General features: G+C 46.8%; 1 protein-coding gene across 2 annotated transcripts in view; it reads left to right on the top strand.

Moving 5' to 3' along the window:
* Nucleotides 1-4,739: 4,739 nt before the first annotated feature.
* The window catches only part of TC2N (tandem C2 domains, nuclear), a 136,457-nt gene continuing 121,960 nt past the window's right edge, over nucleotides 4,740-19,236 (top strand). Inside the window, exon 1 of one of the 2 annotated variants that reach the window (XM_082275442.1) lies at nucleotides 4,740-4,851. The gene's annotated coding sequence lies outside the window, so the exon portion shown is untranslated. The remainder of the gene's footprint in view (nucleotides 4,852-19,236) is intronic. The other variant, XM_082275443.1, reaches the window with a different exon arrangement.

Genomic DNA, 19,236 nt, shown 5'->3' with positions numbered 1-19,236 from the left:
TGGATGACAGTTTGTGTGGCTCTCACTAATTTATATCTGGTAAGAGGCAGTGGTGTCGGGAGAGGGCTCTGTGTGGCACTTCCATTTCCAATCATTACCTTTACTATCTGGTAAGCATTTGGGACTTAAGGTCACTGGTGTTTTCTACTATTAACCATCTGGTGACGGTGTGCACTCCTCTGGGTGATGAAATAGCATTCAACAGTATTACACTATGGATTGTCTATTTATCTTTACATATGACCATCACCTGTGGATGTGAGGACTTCTGATCATATTGACTGAAGGCTGAGGTTTTAAATCCGACTAGAGTTTTTGGGCGAACTCCATTCTGCTTTCCGGTAAGGAGATTTGAATGTTGGTTTAACCATCCACCACTGGAATTATTCATTTTTGGACTGTGCCTTTTTCATTTTGGATACGGACTTGTCATTACTGTGGACTATCATTAGTGTGCTTCATCTGACATTTATCTGTGGATTTAGTACCCGTTAGCGCAACTTAGCCCTTACACTGTACTAATGATATTGGCTGGGAAGGGGTTATCATCAGGGGCGATCAAAGGGTTAACTGTGTGCCTAGCCGGTGATTTAGTGTAGTAGGGAGGTGTTTTTACTAGGGTAAGATGGATCGGTGTTCCTGCTTTACAGAAACACAGGATCAATGCCTTCTGTATTGACAGAACTGCAATCTGCCCTGCTTACATAGGCAGACCGGCGTTCCGCCTGTGTACCGAATGATCAGCGAGTGTCGGTGGATATCGGGTCAGTGGGACCCACTGATCAGCTCCTTCTGTAAAAAATCACAGCTTCCGGCGGTGCGCACTCGTGCCAAATACCCAGAAGTGCAGGATCACATATATATATATATCTATCCTGCACTGCATTCCGGTATATGATCCTGCACAGAGCGGCCACCCTGTAGCAGGAAATGTGCTATAGAGCGGTCAGCAAGCAGTTGAAGTGTTGATTTTCTTTTTTTTTTCGTTTAAAAATAACAAACATATCATACTCACCTGCTCTGTGTAGTTGGTTTTGCACAGAGCAGCCCCAATCCTTTTCTCAGGTCCCTCACCGGTGCTCCTGGCCCCTCCCCCCCCCCTGCAGAGTGCCCCCACAGCTTGCTATGGGGGCACTTGAGCCACTGGTGTGTGTCCATTCTACCCCCTCTCTCCTCATTGGCTCACGGTCTTTGGTTGACAGCCAATGGTGCCCACTGCTGTCCCAGCCAATGAGGAAAGATAGTCCCAGACAGCCAAGTCTCCTGTGCAACATTGCTGGATCGAGGGGGGGGGGCTCAGGTAAGTATAAGGGGGGCTGTTGCACACAGAAGGTATTTTATTTTAATGCATAGAGTACATTAAGATGAAAAAAAAACCTTCTGCCTTAAGAACCACAATAATTGAACACATGGAAGTTAAAAGCTGATTGGTTACTATGCACAGCTGTACCAGATTCTGTGTGCTCCAGTTTTAGTAGATTCCCCCCTAAGCATCTTAAAGCGGTAATAAACCCCAAAACAAAAATGTAATATATTGCAGTTTACCAATCATTAGATGTGGTGGCTGTATTCGTTTTCTTTTTTCAGACTTTTTTTTTCACCTGATGATCTTACCAGTAAAGGCCCGTACACACGTACCGATCGTCGTCATACAAACGTCGGCGGACGAAAGATCTGCCGATTGTACGCTTGTTAGTATGGTGCCTCCGACAGCTGTCTGCGCACATTCTGCGGACAAGAGTCTTTCTTGCAAACATAAAAATTTTTGTATGCCGACACCAGAACGGACAATTGTTCGCCAGTCAGTACAGAAATCAGCCGACAGACCGCAGATTTGCAAGACTGGGCATGCTCAGAAAAGAAAAAACACAGGGAAAGTTAACCATTACATGACATCACTTCTGCAGTCAGCTGAAGTCGGCGGACAAAATTCTTGAGCTGTCTTTGCACTTTTCAACAGACATCGACATCCCGGGGAGAAAAGACGAACGTTTGTATGACGACGATCGGTACGTGTGTACGGGGCTTTACACTCTTCCAGTTCTAGGGTGACAATTCTTACTCACTGTACTGCACCTATGGAGGAGCACCATTGTGACCCCAGAACAGGAAGGAGGAGATTTACTAAAGCGGGTGCACACAGAATCTGGTGCAGCTCTGCATAGAAACCAATCAGCTTCCAGGTTTTATTGCCAAAGCTTAACTGAACGGTTACTATGCACAGCTGCACCAGATTCTGTGTGCCCCAGTTTTAGTAAAATTAAAGCTGAAAGTCTGCAGTTAAAGCACATCTTGTTTGTTTCATTTCAAATCCATTGTGGTGGTGTATAGAGCCAAAAAGATTATAATTGTGTTAATGTCCCAATATTTACGGACCTGACTGTACTACAGGAGATGGTCAGAGACTTCAGACACATGATACAGGAGATGGTCAGAGACTGCAGACATGCTACAGGAGATGGTCAGAAACTGCAGACATACTATAGGAGATGATCAGAGACTGCAGACATACTACAGGAGATGGTCAGAGACTGCAGATATAGTACAGGAGATGGTCAGAGACTGCAGACATGCTACAGGAGATGGTCAGAAACTGCAGACATACTATAGGAGATGATCAGAGACTGCAGACATACTACAGGAGATGGTCAGAGACTGCAGATATAGTACAGGAGATGGTCAGAGACTGCAGACATGCTACAGGAGATGGTCAGAAACTGCAGACATACTATAGGAGATGATCAGAGACTGCAGACATACTACAGGAGATGGTCAGAGACTGCAGATATACTACAGGAGATGATCAGAGACTGCAGACACACTACAGGAGATGGTCAGGGACTGCAGACATGCTACAGGAGATGGTCAAGGACTGCAGACATGCTACAGGAGATGATCAGAGACTGCAGACAGACTAAAGCTCCGTACACACGTACCAGGGACGTAACTACAGGGGTTGCAGGGGTTGCAATCGCTACCGGGCCCCATGCTCCAGGGGGCCCGGTAGCAAACCAGTGGGTGAACTTCCAGGATCGCAAAGGTCACACTTGCGACCGGACCCTGGCATTGCACCACTGTGGGGAGGCCCCAAGATTGCAGGAAGGGGGCCCACAAGATTGCAGGAAGGGGGCCCACTGCAGAACCTGCTGCGGGACCGTAATAAAAGGCCATGCAACGAGTGTAAAGAGCCCCAGGATTAGTGGGAAGAGCCCTGGGCTTGAAGGTAAGGGCCCCGGCCAGGGGTCTGGGGGGCCCTTCATGGTTTCTTGCATCAGGGCCCTGAAGGTTCTAGTTACGCCTCTGACACGTACCGATTGTCAGCCGTAAATATTCGGCCGACGACCGATCGGCTGATTGTAGGCTTGTTAGTATGATGCTTCCGACAGCCGACAGCGCACTTTCGGCCGAAAAGAATCTGTCGTGCAGGCATTAAAATTTTTGTTGGCCAACACCAGAACGGCCGATTGTTCGCCAGTCAGTACAGATTTCGGCCGACAGACAGCAGATTTGCAAAACTGGGCAGGCTCAGAAAAGAAAAAAGACAAGGAAAGTTAACCATCACATGACATCACTTCTGCAGTCGGCTGTTGTTGGCCGACAAAATTAGTGTGCAGTCTTTTGCAGTTTTCAACAGACACGACAGCCCTGGACAAAAGACGGCCGATCGTTCGGCCGACGATCGGTACGTGTGTACAGGGCTTAAAGGAGATGGTCAGAGACTGCAGACATACTACAGGAGATGATCAGAGACTGCAGACAGACTAAAGCCCCATACACACCTAGCTATTGTCGGCCGTAAATATTCGGCCGCCGAACGATCGGCCAATTGTCGGCTTGTTAGTATGATGCTTCCGACAGCCGACAGCGCATTTTCGGCAGAACAGAATCTGTCCTGCAGGCATTAAAATTTTTGTAGGCCAACAACAGAACGGCCGATTGTGCGTCAGTCAGTACAGAATTCGGCCGACAATCAGCAGATTTGCAAGACTGGGCATGCTCAGAAAAGAAAAAAGACACGGAAAGTTAACCATCACATGACATCACTTCTGCAGTCGGCTGCTGTTGGCCGACAAAATTCGTGTGCAGTCTTTTGCAGTTTTCAACAGACAAGACAGCCCTGGACAAAAGACGGCCGATCGTTCGGCCGACGATCGGTACGGGGCTTACAGGAGATGATCAGAGACTGCAGACATGCTACAGGAGATGGTAAGAGACTGCAGACATACTACAAGAGATGGTCAGAGACTGCAGACATGGTACAGGAGATGGTCAGAGACTGCAGGCATACTACAGGAGATGATCAGAGACTGCAGACATGGTACAGGAGATGGTCAGAGACTGCAGGCATACTACAGGAGATGATCAGAGACTGCAGACATGGTACAGGAGACGGTAAGAGAAGAGAAAGAAAACCAAAAAAAAAAGAATGGAGTCAAAATAATATTTTTTCTTTAGTGGGTAAACGAAAATACAGACTACTGTATGCAGAGGCACAAAAAGGGCCACATGTGGCCCCCAGTTTGCAGGTTGGGCATTAGGATATTAAATGCAACAGTCCATGCATTGTTCTCATAATAGTCACATCAGATCCTCACACAGAGCCCTTGTATCACTCAGCTGGCACCATGACTCTAATCCAGGCTGGCACAGGTAGCCAAGCCTGGCAGTGCCACCCCTTCCTCCTCCTCCTCCTCCTCCACCTGCTGCTGCTGTACAGCCCTTGGTGTGTTTGGGAGTGTGCAGAGGTGACACCCAGCTACAGCTCCAGGTAACCCACACCCTGGACTAGCTGCTGTCACAGCTGGGTCCAACTGGTGAGGCTCTGGGATTCCCTTGTGCTTGCTATGGCAGGTAGGTGCCCTCTGTGCTGCAGATTTCAGTGTTATATTCTATATTAGCAGCAGAAGATCATGCATTTATACTGTGCTAGTGTATTCTATGTACAGGTACAGCAGTGGTACTTGCACAGGTAGGCAGGTAAAAGCCATCTAGAGACCTCCCCAAAAATTATACATGTCTGAGACTGACAGCTGGGATCCAACACAACCCCTGGGGAATGACTGCAGCTCATGGATGGTACTTTGCTTTTCTATCATCCCCCCTCCACAGTCATTTTCAGTAATTTATAAAAAATCTTCCTGAGCGATAACTGTGTTTGCACCTGTCAGCAAATTGAAAATAGCTCAGAGACATACTACAGGCGACGGTCAGAGACTGCAGGCATGCTACAGGAGATTGTCAGATTGCAGACACTCTACAGGAGATGGTCAGAGACTGCAGACACACTACAGGAGATGGTCAGAGACTGCAGACACACTACAGGAGATGGTCAGAGACTGCATAGATACTACAGGAGATGGTCAGAGACTGCAGACACTCTACAGGAGATTGTCAGAGACTGCAGACATACTACATGAGATGGTCAGAGACTGCAGACATACTATATGAGATGGTCAGCGACTGCAGACATACTACAGGTGATGGTCAGGGAATATAGACACACTACAGGAGAGGAATGTCAGTGGGAAGAATGTCCCTTACATTGGTGGCCAATTGGAAGAATGCTCCTTACATTGGTGGACAATGGGAAGAATGTCTCCTACTTTGGTGGTCAGTGAGAAGAATGCCGTTACATTGGTGGTCAGTGGGAAGAATGCCCCTTACATTGGTGGCCAGTGGGAAGAATGTCCCTTACATTGGTGGCCAGTGGCAAGAATGCCCCTTACATTGGTGATCAGTGGGAAGAATGCTCCTTACATTGGTGGTCAGTGGGAAGAATGCCCCTTACATTGGGGGTCAGTGGGAAGAATGTTCCTTACATTGGTGGTCAGCGGGAAGAATGCTCCTTACATTGGTGGCCAATGGGAAGAATGTCTCCTACTTTGGTGGTCAGTGAGAAGAATGCCCTTACATTGGTGGTCAGTGGGAAGAATGCTCCTTACATTGGTGGTCAGTGGGAAGAATGCCCCTTACATTGGTGGCCAATGGGAAGAATGTCTCTTACTTTGATGGTCAGTGAGAAGAATGCCCTTACATTGGTGGTCAGTGGGAAGAATGCCCTTACATTGGTGGTCAGTGGGAAGAATGTTCCTTACATTGATGGTCAGTGAGAAGAATGCCCCTTACATTGGTGGTCAGTGGGAAGAATGCTCCTTACATTGGCGGTCAGTGGGAAGAATGCTCCTTACATTGGTGTTCAGTGGGAAGAATGTCATTTGCATTGGTGGCCAATGGGAAGAATGCTCCTTACATTGGTGGTCAGTGGGAAGAATGCCCCTTACATTGGTGGCCAATGGGAAGAATGTCTCTTACTTTGATGGTCAGTGAGAAGAATGCCCTTACATTGGTGGTCAGTGGGAAGAATGCCCTTTACATTGGTGGCCAGTGGGAAGAATGTCCTTACATTGGTGATCAGTGGGAAGAATGCCCTTTACATTGGGGGTCAGTGAGAAGAATGCCCCTTACATTGGTGATCAGTGGGAAGAATGCCCTTTACATTGGTGGCCAGTGGGAAGAATGTCCTTACATTGGTGGTCAGTGGGATAAGGGTGACATATTACATATGTAATAAGTGGGAAGAATGCACTCTTAGAGATAGCAAAAGAAAAAAGCTGATTGCGGTCAGCGGTTACTTATATATGAAGGGAGAAAACTACAGATTTTTGTAACCCATTTGTTTATTTTTGGGTAATGTGGTACAATATCATTTTTTTCCTGAATGCAAATCTACACAAACTAAAAACCCATGACAGGTGGCAAGTAACCGTTATTTATACGAGTTATGATGACATTCTTCCTGCCTGCAATCATTTTATGTGTAGCTAGTAGAAGGAAAATCCTTACGGCCCTTCAGGTGCAGGGGCCATTGTGGTTCCTGTACTACTGTGGCCGTACAGGTTCACAAATCAGATTTTTCTGACCACAGGCTCACTATCAGTGAAGGGGTCAGCCAAAGAAATGACAGGGACATGGGGGTGGAGTAAAAGTGTATCAAAATCTATAATAGGAAGGCAGTAACAGAAGCTTCAGTACAGGTTTGCCCTCAAAGGAAACAGTAGGTGACATTTGCATGTGTGTTTTGTTTACACAAAGTTTTGGCATAAATGCCCAGCCAGCTCACTGGTTTCCAGTTCTGTTTAACCAGTGGAGGAACTTCTGTTCAGACGTCATTGCACTATCCAGATCCCCTGCAGCCATTGGAAACCACTTTGTTAATATGGATGGGAGAGTTTCCTTTACACGCTCATTATGTCTAACGATTTAATTATGAAAAACCTCACAGTGATGCATGCAGAGGATTGCATTTGAAGGGTTTATTTATTTAGGACAGGTACTTATAGAACACCGACAATTTACACAGTAGGTTTCATATATATTATACAGTCACATCAGTCCCTGCCCTCAAGGAGCTTACAATCTAAGGTACCTAAGGCCCCTTTCACATGGACTTTCTGATCAGGTCCGCCTGTGTGAAAGGGAGCTCCATGCACCTCTATGGGGCAGCGGATGTCAGCAGAGACATGTCCGCTGACACCTGCTGCTCTCTGATCCGATCCTGTCCGTAAAATCCAGACAGATGGAAACCCTATTTTCCATCCGTCTGGAGGATCGGATCGGATCAGATCGGATGAAAACGGACAGGCGGTTCGTTTTCATTTGATCTCCCATAGAGGAGAGCCGGGGATCTGACAGGTCTGTCTCTGCACAGTGAGCTATCATCTGCCTGTTCAGCGAGGATGGGCAGATCGATCCCCGCTGAGCAAAACAGAGTCCCCCAGGCAGAAAGCCAGTGTGAAAAGACCCGAACTTACATTCATACATACACATACTAGGGCCATTTTAGACAGGAGCCAATTAACCTCCCAGTATGTCTTTGGAGTGTGGGAGGAAACCAGAGTACCCGGAGGAAACCAACATAGGCACAGGGAGAACATGCAAACTCCAGGCTGGTAGTGCCGTGGCTCGGATTCAAACCGACAACCCTAATGCTACAAGGCAGAAGTGCTAATCACTTGTACTGCCCATGGCTGTAATAGAAGGTCTTTTAAAAAATTGTATATACACTTTTTCACTCCCATACCCCTTTGTTCATTACCTAGGGCAGTGGTACTCAACCACCAGGCCTCAGCCTCTCACATCTTGGGCCTCCAGCTAACTGCAGATCCCCTGAACTACCACCATGCCCCCCACAGCTCCCATGGTGCCCCTGACCTCCCATATTTGCCCGCACTGCCCTGCAACCCCCTACAGTATGCTTAAACGCCTCTAAGAGCCTTCAGCAACCACAGTGCCCCCCAAACAACATATATTGCACCACCCCCAGTTTTCTGCAGAATCTCCAGCCCCCCATAGCACCCCCAACATCCAACAGTGTCCCCACAGTGCCTCCCAGCTCCACCAGTCCTAACATACTCTATTCACTGTGCTTACTTCCGCCCAAAGGCATTGAGGGAAGCCACCAAACACCTGCATATTTTTGGTCCAGGTCCAGTCCCTGGGAAGCTCTGTTCTACAGTGGGCCCTAAGATAGGGACCTTACTGCCGAGAAGGGCAGACCGAGAACATATATCCAACCCTCCGACAGAACCTCAGTCACCGGCTACCACCAATCCCTCTCCTGAACTGGTTGCTCTTCCTTCTTTTTCAACTATCTATTCCCTGTTAGCATTCACTGTAGAAGCACCCATTTGTTTCATTAATATAATGATCAGACCAGGCATTGTTGAGTAAACAGAATTCGTTTACTGAGTCGTCATTTTAGCATTTACATAAAAAGATCTCAAACACTTCAGTAGTTAATGTTTGTTATGAACCTAATGGTTGTTACAAGACTCCTTCTTCATCAAACTATGACACACCCTCTTATGGTAACAAACTGTGGCTTCAGATGTGGCATTGGTGCTCATACCTTTATCATTTTCAATGTGACTGGCTATTCTATTTCTCCTATTTCCATGCTCGGGTCCCCAAAGTTTGGATGATTCTCTTTGCTTAGGACCACCTACATTGTTACATGTGTGGGCTTCATCCTACCTTCCATGGAAGGAGCCCCCGGGAACAACTTCCTCTCCTCTATGTACCCACTAACGGGAAGTGATGCAACCACAGGCTGATAAGCCACTGTCCACGGTTACCAGGAATTAACCCATACAAGAACCACACAGACCAGTGGTTTCCAACTTATGAGCTAAAGCGGGGCCTCAGCTGTGGCGCCTGGCATCACCAAATGTTCAATATATGTAATGCTGGAGAGGACTGTCAGAGACTGCAGACCTAATAGAGGAAATGAGAGGTCAGAGAGTGTGGATGGGATACATGTTTGGATGGAGATACATTGCAGAACACAATACCAAACTGGGAACATGTTACATGAGGCTAGAGAGATATGAATGCTATTACCCTAATCAATGTTCCCACTACAGACTGCTGAGGTTCGAGGGCCACACATGATACCAAAGGGCCACATGCAGGCCTCGGGCCTGCAGGTTAGGCACCGGCGACTGAAATACTGTAGGCCCTTAGGCTCACGTTCCAATTCTCTGGATTATGTCTGGTGTCCAACCTGTTGCCTTTTGGCATATGATGTGTGGCCCTCAGGCCGACAGTTGGGCAAAAGGGACTTAGACAATACTGTAGGTCCTTAGGCTGAAGTTACAATTTTCTGGATGATGTCTGGTGCCCAACTTGTGGACTTTTGGCATATGATGTGTGGCCCTCAGGCCGCAAGTTGGGCACCAGGAACATAGACAATACTGTAGACACCTTTGGCTCACAATACAATTCTCTGGATGATGTCTGGTGCCCAACCTGCGGCCTGAAGGCCATATGTGGTACTTTGGCATATGATGTGTGGCCCTCTGGCCGCAGATTGGGCACCAGGGCCTTATACAATACTGTAGGCCCTAAAGCCTAGTACACACGCAACGATTATCGGCCGACCGGTCGTCCGTCTTTTGTCCAGGGTGGTGTTTTGTTGGTTGGAATGTGCCTAGACTGCACACAAATTTTCTTGCCAGACAAAATTCTACTTCAGAAGTGATGTCATGTGTTGGTTTGTTTTCTTTGTGTTCTTTCTTCTCTGAGCATGCCCAGTCTTGCTCATAAGATTTTTCCCTGTCGAAATCTGTACTGGCTACACGAAAATCGGCCGTGTTTTGACGGTGGACATAAATTTTATAGCCTGCACACCAGATCTTTTTCAGCCGAACAGTCGGAGTCGGTTGTCGGAAGCATCATACTAACAAGCCGAAAATCAGCGGATCGGTCGTCGGACGAAAATTCCCTGCCGATTTTCGACACGTGTGTACGAGGCTTTAGTCTCATGTTACGATTCTCTGGATGATGTCTGGTACCCAACCTGCAGCCCGAGGGCCATATGTGGCACTTTGGCATATGATGTGCAGCCCTCAGGCCACAGGTTGGGCACCAGGTTCTTAGACAATACTGTAGGCCCTTAGGCTCAAGTTACAATTTTCTGGATGATGTCTGGTGCCCAACCTGCAGCCCGAGGGCCATATGTGGCACTTTGGCTTACGATGTGCAGCCCTCAGGCCACAGGTTAGGCACCAGGTTCTTAGACAATACTGTAGGCCCTTAGGCTCAAGTTACAATTTTCTGGATGATGTCTGGTGCCAATCCTGTGGCTCTTTGGTATATGATGTGTGGCCCTCGGGCCGCAGGTTGGTTACCAGGGATATGGACAATACTGTAGGCCCTGCCTTCAAGTCAAGCTTGCATTTTACATTTACAATTTTTGTAATGCTGGAGAGGACTGTCAGAAACTACAGATCTAATGAGGAAATGAGGGGCAGAGAGTGAGGGATTTGCTGCAGAACACAAAACCAAACTGGGAACATGTTACATGAGGCTAGTAGAGATCAATGCTATTACTGTAATCAATGTCCCCACATCATATACCAAAGAGCCACATGCGGCTTTCAGGTCACAGGTTGGTCACCAGGGGCTCGATTGTATTACCATGGAGTCATCCAAACATGATTCAGGCATTGGGGGCTGGATTGGGAGGTAAGGAGAGCACAGCAAGGACGTTATCAATGCCACAACGCTTATTACAGATCTAATAAGCTGGGTAGAGGATGCGGAGAGCGGTGTAGAGAGATGGTTCTCTGGCAGCGCAGGGCGGATGGGGTGTGTCACACACAAAAGTGGCAAAACAGAATAGCAAGTTATTTGGCAGGTAAAACTTTTCACATGTACACAATTCAGCTGTGTGTTTAGCTGCTTGGCTGGAGTTCTATTTTAAGCAGTAATGGTCCAAAGACAGAACATTGGCGTGCTCAGATTTCCCTTGGCTTTGTGTCTGTTCCTTGAAGCTGACCTTCAACTTTCCCTTCAGTCTTGCACAGTTGTACCGGCTCCTCTCCTGGACACCCTATTTGTACTGCACACTGTGAGCTTTTCACAATGTGCATTAGAAGCTGCAGCAAGTCAGATAACGCCCGACTCATTTCCTGGCTGGAGAACATCCAACATCATCAAGTTCTTTCCTCCCCAGCATGACTGCCCTTGCCCCCCCCCCCCCCCCTACTTTCATTCATTGGATTTGGATTAATATACATATACCTATGTGCTTAAGTGTTAGGGAGAGGCATGCTGGGAAACATAGTCCCATTGCTGGTGCTGGGACACAGTGGAGGCTGAAATTTACAACAGGAAGACTCTTTCCTACTAGTGGGCTCATAGTACAGGACAGCGGTGATGTAAAGTCACATGATTCTCAGGATTACAAAAGGGTACAAGGAGAAACTTTGTTTTAAAGAAAAGAACGTGCAACATATGTGGACGTTACCAAGGATGGTTGGCATGCGAACGTAGTCAGCCTGGGAAGACCCCGCTACTCCGAACTAACACACCCATCAAGGCATTTTGATATTTGCATATTGCATAACTCTTCCCAAGAGCCAGCCCACTGCTTGAATCAGGACTGAGGCTCGGTTCACACGTATCCGATGTGGGAAACGCAGTGAATGCTGTGTGTTTCCTGCATTGCATTGGCACGGCATCCATGCGATCTGCGGCGGCGTCAATGTTATTTTAATGGCACCCCGAAACAGATTACAAAACGCAATGTGATTGTAAGAATCGCATCGCATGGGATTCAGGTGCAGGGGGAAAAAAAGGGTCTGGTGCCATTTTAGTTTGAATGTTAAATGCGATTTCAGTCATACAAAATGTATGGCTGAAATCGCACTGCACAGACATCGCATGTGATGTGCACAGGAAAGAGGTGCAATGCACATGCAATGTCTGTAATCTCACCAGTGTGAACCTAGCCTAAAGGGCTCTTAAAGTTGTTGTTAACCCACTCTGCTAACTTTATATAATCCTCTGTGTCTCCTTATGCTAGGTTCTCCTGTCTGTGATTTATAAAAAATATGAGGTTTATACCAGTTTTCTGAGCGCCAACCAGCGCTCACGTGACCCGCTGCCTCGCTCCGTCTGGAAGCTGCAGCGGGCGGGGCCGAGATTCCCCCACTGACATCAGTGGGGAGGGGGGGAGAAGAGGAGGAGAGAGCCGCCAGGTCACGTGACAGCCGAGCGGCGCTCTAAAATCAGGTATAGCTGGCAATTAATTTTTAATACACAGTGACAGGAGCACCTATCAATAGGAAGAAAAGAAGATTACTGTACATCAAAAATTAAAAGGTTTTTCAGCAGCAGGAGGGGAGGGGGCGGGCACCTGACACAGGAGCAGAAAGCAGGGAGGGAAGGGGAGGGGACAGAGGATGACAGGAGAGCTGCGAATGATGGAGGCATGTAAACTGACCACCATGTTAGGGCTCAGCAGCCATGATACACCGTGGTCAGTTTACAGGAGGAAGGGCAGGATCAGCCAGGTATTGCAGGTGATATAGGGGTCAAATGACACAGAACAAGCACTGTGTAACATGCTTCAAAGGAGCAGGGTCTTTATTTTTATTTTTGGGGTAACAAAAGTTTTAAAAAGGAGTACTGAGGAAGGGGGCTGTGATGTTTTCAGGAAGCTATGTAAAGCACCCAGCTGGTCCCTCCCATCATGCCTGCATTGTGTAGGGAATCACAGAGACCCACTGATTACATTCCTGGGTCTATAATAAAGTATGTAATGAAAAAGGAAAGATTTTCATTTTATTAGAATGTTGATGATGGAGGAGAGGGAAACCAGAGCAAATTAAACATCAACTTTAACTGCTTCCGGACCGCCTGCCGCAGTAATACTGCGGCAGGCTGTCCCTTCTGCGCGAACCGACGTAGGGGTACGTCGGTCGCGTGCCTGCAGCTAGGGGGCGAGCGTGCGGTTCCCACCCCCACTCGGCAGCGGGGACTCCAATATACGGGGCAGGTGGCTCAGATTGCCGCCTGGCACCCACGATCGCTCCCCGCTGAGAGAGAAGGACGAGCAGCTGTTGTAAACACATCTGACCGTTCTTCTCTCTGGAATGATCACAGAGTGCCTGTGATCCTTCAATATAGGATCACATGTCTCTCTGGTCATTCCATAAGCCCTGCCCCCATACAGATAGAATAACTCCCCTAGGCTCACATTTAACCCCTCGATCACCCACTGTGTTAACCCCTTCCCTGCCAGTGTCATTATTACAGTAACAGTGCATATTTTTAGCACTGATTACTGTAGTAATGTCACTGGTCCCCCCAAAAGTATAAAAAATGTCAGGGGTCTAATCTGTCCGCTGCAATGTCGCAGTCCCGCTACAAAATCGCAGATCGCCGCCATTACTAGTAAAAAAAAAAACATTAAAAATGACATAAATTTTTCTCGTACTTAGTAGACATGATAACTTTTGTGCAAACCAATCAAAACTCGCTTATTGCGATTTTTTTTTACCAAAAATATGTAGCAGAAATCAAACTAGCCTAAAATGTTACAAAATTTTGATTTTGAATTTTTTTTTTTTTGGGAGGGGGAATGTTAAATAGCAGTAAGTAAAAAATATTGTTTTTTTTTTTTTTCAGAATTGTCGCTCTTTTACAGCCATAGGCATGCGCACAGGGTGTGCCAGGTGTGCCTGGGCACACCCTAATCACCCTGTGTGGCGCAGATTCCCCCCGTTTAAACCCCTGATATTTCAGCAAAGCCCCCTAACGGCTCCTACAATTGTTATAAAAAATAATACAATTTGAAAATATAAAAAAAAAATTAAAACTACTGACCCCATCCACTGTCCTGACACCAATCTCTGCCCTATTGCCACCCACCACTGCTCTACTGACACCATCAGTATATATACTCATGTATGTGTTTGAGCTTTGAGGTGCACACCCTAATGCAATAGGCTGTGCACACCTATGTTTATAGCGCAAAAAATAAAAATCGCACAGATGATCAAATACCACCAAAAGAAAGCTCTGTTTGTGTGGAAAAACAGGACATCAATTTTATTTGGGTACAGCGTTGCACAACCGCACAATTGTCAGTTAAAGTAACGCAGTGCCGAATCGCAAAAAAAATGGCCTGGTAATTAGGAGCAAATCCTTCCGGTACAGAAGTGGTTAAGGGAACCTGACAAAATCTTTATCAATGGACTTTTCCTATCATTTGCTTTCTCCCTGCTGATTCCTGTGCAGTGATTTAGCAAGAACATTGAACAATTCACATCAGTACTTGTCCTTGAAGGAACTTTAATATGGTGTAATGTTCCTGCCAATGTTATCCTACCTACACACACACACAACAAAAAAAAGAAGATAATTAAAGTAGAACTTCAGCCAAACTTTTCTTTAAAGTTTAGGACAGAATAGTGAAGTGTTAGAACGTCTGTCGGTTTTTTCTTCGTTTTTTTTTTAACCGTCTGCGGCCCCATTGGGTATGTATTTTGATTGTGGTAAGAAACAAAATTTGGGACAGTGAGTCCCGGTTCACACTGAGGCGACCTGTGAGGCGACCTGGTCGCCTCACAGGTCGCTGTAGGTCGTCTCCCATAGGGAAGCTGCGGACCCGTTCTAATAGGAGCGACACAAGTCGCTCCGACTTAGAAAAAGGGTCCGGAGCTTCTTTGGGGCGACCAGGAGGCGACCGCCATAGACTTCAATGTTATGAAGTCCGTGGCGGCCGCTCCGAGGTCGCGGCGCGCTGCTCGCACCGCGACCTCGGAGGTCGCCACCCGAAGTAGCGTCGCTCGTATGTGAACGGGCACTCACAGTGACAACCATTAAACTGATTGTAAACAATCACCTTGTAAAACAATCCCTTCCGTTTAAAATAGAAATGAAAGGCAAAACATTTGTGTATAGATATAAAAACAAAAAAACAAACAAACATTATAAATACCCTTTTTCCCTTTTTTTTTTTAAAGGGATTACATTCCCTCTGTTCTAAGCTGTATAAGAGCTGGGGAAGGAGAAGAAGCAGCACACTGAGTGCACTGAGCTCACTTCCGAGTGAATGGCTGTGAAGGGGGGGGGGGGGGGACAAGTCTGATCATTGATTGGAGGAGAGTACACTGAGTTCCCAGCACTGACCACAGTGTGCTCTCCTGCCTAATGTGGTCAGCTTTTAATAGGAAAGCAGAGAGAATGGCAGGAACTCCAGGGATTTCACACAAAGGAAGCAATACAAAGAGAACAGGAGACTTTCTCATACAAGTACATGGTGCAGCAGGCACATATCAGGAATATTAACTGTTGGGGTAAGTCACTGTGTGACCTCTTTTAAGGGATATAAAAGCCCCCCTCACCTAAAATGTAACTCTGTACACTGTTGTCCTAAAGTGGCTTTGATTGTTCTTTTAGGAATTGTTTTCAGAAAGATGCAAAGGTGGGGGGGGGGTCATTTGTATGCTGAATTTACTGCCACATTGACCCACTGGACGGTCCTCGACAGCTCTTGGTTCTGATTGGCAGCCAGTAGGACAGGCTCCTGTTCAGGTGTCTGCTGTGAGAGTCCCCACATGCCTGACAAAGGGTTCCTGTGCATCTCTGAAATGTTGTACTGTGTCTTCTGTGATCATACTTCAATAAAGAATTGGACGTAATTGACGTGGTGTGCTGGCAAATATGTACATTTGATTTGTGCCATGAGAGTAAATCACAGCAATATATATATATATATATATATATATATATATATATATATATACACACACACACACACACACAGTATCTCACAACAGTGAGTACACCCCTCAGATTTTTGTCAATATTTTATTCTATCTTTTCATGTGACAACACTGAAGAAATGACACTTTGCTACAATGTAAAGTAGTGAGTGTACAGCTTGTATAACAGTGTAAATTTACTGTCCCCTCAAAATAACTCAACACACGGCCATTAAAGTCTAAACTGTTGGCAACAAAAGTGAGTACACCCCTAAGTAAAAATGTCCAAATTGGGCCCAAAGTGTCAAATTTTTGTGTGGCCACCATTGTTTTCCAGCACTGCCTTAACCCTCTTGGGCATGGAGTTCACCAGAGCTTCACAGGTTGGCACTGGAGTCCTCTTCTACTCCTCCATGATGAAATCACAGAGCTGGTGGATGTTAGAGACCTTGCGCTCCTCCACCTTCTGTTTGAGAATGCCCCACAGATGCTCAATAGGGTTTAGGTCTGGAGACATTCTTGGCCAGTCCATCACCTTTACCCTCAGCTTCTTTAGCAAAGCAGTGGTCATCTTGGAAGTGTGTTTGGGGTCCTTATTGGAATACTTCCCTGCGGCCCAGTCTCCGAAGGGAGGGGATCATGCTCTGCTTCAGTATGTCACAGTACATGTTGGCATTCATGGTTCCCTCAATGATCTGTAGCTCCCCAGTGCCGGCAGCACTCATGCAGCCCAGACCATGACACTCCCACCACCATGCTTGACTGTAGGCAAGACACACTTGTCTTTGTACTCCTCACCTGGTTGCCGCCACACACGATTGACACCATCTGAACCAAATAAGTTTATCTTGGTCTCATCAGAGCACAGGACATGGTTCCAGTAATCCATGTCCTTAGTCTGCTTGTCTTCAGCAAACTGTTTGCGAGTTTTCTTGTGCATCATCTTTAGAAGAGGCTTCCTTCTGGGATGACAGCCATGCAGACCAATTTGATGCAGTGTGCGGCGTATGGTCTGAGCACTGACAGGCTGACCCCCACCCCTTCAACCTCTGCAGCAATGCTTGCAGCACTCATACGTCTATTTCCCAAAGACAACCTCTGAATATGACGCTGAGCACGTGCACTCAACTTCTTTGGTCAACCATGGCGAGGCCTGTTCTGAGTGGAACCTGTCCTGTTAAACCGCTGTATGGTCTTGACACACTGCGACATGCAAACTGATCTGGGGGTGTTGTTAACTTTGTATTGACACCCCCAGCGATTTGCATATGGCAGTGTGAACTGCCTGCGATTTGAATGTGGTAGGGGAACCCGCAGTGCATTCGCAGGGTTCCTGCATCGCATATGTGTGAACCGGCACTTATGCTAAAAGCATTTTTCAAGCGTCAGCATTTAGGAGCAGAAGAAAAACATTTTTTGTAGAGTTTTTGGGGGCGTTTTCCCAGCAGAAAAAAAAAAAAAACCCTAAAAGCTACTAAAAAAACACTCCTAACTGCTTTTTCCAAGCATTTGTTTCCCTTCATGTTCTGTAAAAATGCTTTTAAAACGCTAATGCTCCTAAAAGCTTTTTAAACGTTACTAAAATACAAGCCGGCACAAAAACGCTATTATCAGCATCTTTCATCCAGAATTCTTTCTATAGCATTTTTAAAGCTTATAAAAAGCGCCAGTGTACATGGAGCCTGAAGCTGCCCTTAAAACTGAACTTTACCCATAGCAACTTGATAAAAAATACATTTTCTTTAACAAGGAACAAACTATTCACCAGGGCCGCTGATAGGGGGCCCGAGCACACAGGGAGGGGTAATAGTTATGAACGACATTTACAGAAATCTACCACCAGCAGCTGTAAGCTGATCTCTCCCCCCACTCCCTGCTGCCAACTTTTATCTGCTAAGAAAGAGACAGTGGTCCCTCACTAACCCCCCCATGTGGGCCTAATGTTAGCTCTGCTCATGAGTTTATCTCTGTAACTTTGTTTCTCTCCCTGCAGTTCTTCCTATACTTCCTCCCAGCCTGTATATATTTTTTTCATCATTCTCCCCCTTTGCTCTGTCTTCCGGACACAGTCACAGCTGATCAGCTGCATTCCCATGGGGTGAAGAATTTACTGTTACACTGGTTCCATAGCTGCCTGTTGTCTTGTCCTAATGCAGTTTAAGCCCCGTATACATGCACAGATTGTTGGCCAACTGATCGGCCAACTTTTGTCCAGTGTTGTTTGTTGGTTGAAATGTGCTCTAGACTTGCACTGGACTTTTGTTGGCCAACAAAAACCAACTTCAGAAGTGATGTCATGTTCTGGTTGACTTTCAGTGTGTTTTTTCTTCTCTGAGCATGCCCAGTCTTGCTCATCTGATTTTTATCTGCCGAAATCTGTACTGACTGACGAACAATCGGCCGTTCTTTTTTGGCCAACAAAAATTTTATAGCATGCACACCAGATTTTTTTCGGCCGAAAATTCGCAGTTGGTTGTCGGAAGCATCATACTAACAAGCCTACAATCGGCAGATCGGATGTTGGCCAACAATTTCAGCCAACAATCTGTGCGTGTGTACGGGGGTTTTGTGTGCTTTATGTAGCTGGGCTTCCCACTCCTCTCCTCCAAGCTGCTTCCTGACCTATATAACTTTGCTTCTTCTACCCTTCACTGTCAGTTCCCTCTGCAAATCCATGTATCAACTCCTTCTATTTACCCATTTACTGAGTGTCGGTTCACACTGATCCGACCCGACTTCGGGCGACTGATGCCGTCTTCCATGCACCGAGACTTCGGCGCGGCTTGCAACGACTTCACATAATGTTTCCATAGGCTGTCGGGTGCTGCCACTGCCATTGCTGGTGAGGGAACCCGGCAGTGAAGCCTTGCGGCTTCATGGGCAGGTCCTTAATGCGCATGCGCGAAGCGTGCTGCGCATTCGGATTGGCTCGGCGGCGGGGGAAGGAGGAGGGGGCCAAACTTCTTGTGGACAGCGCCGCAGTGCCGTCTTCCGGAAGTGGGGAAGGGTACCTGTCAAAAACAGGTACCCATTCCCCCCTCCCCCCTGAAAGGTGCCAAATGTGGCACCAGAGAGGGGGAGGACGCAAATGAGCGGAAGTTCCACTTTTGGGTGGCACTCCGCTTTAAAGTGGAGCTAATCCCATCGATTTAACGGTTTTAAAACAGTTACATTCCAGGAA

This window comes from Pelophylax lessonae, assembly GCF_965119305.1.
Source record: "Pelophylax lessonae genome assembly, chromosome: 13".
NCBI classification, from domain to species: Eukaryota; Metazoa; Chordata; class Amphibia; order Anura; family Ranidae; genus Pelophylax; species Pelophylax lessonae.
The sequence above is the reverse complement of the archived record's forward strand: the minus strand, read 5'-3'. Positions and strand labels throughout refer to the sequence as shown.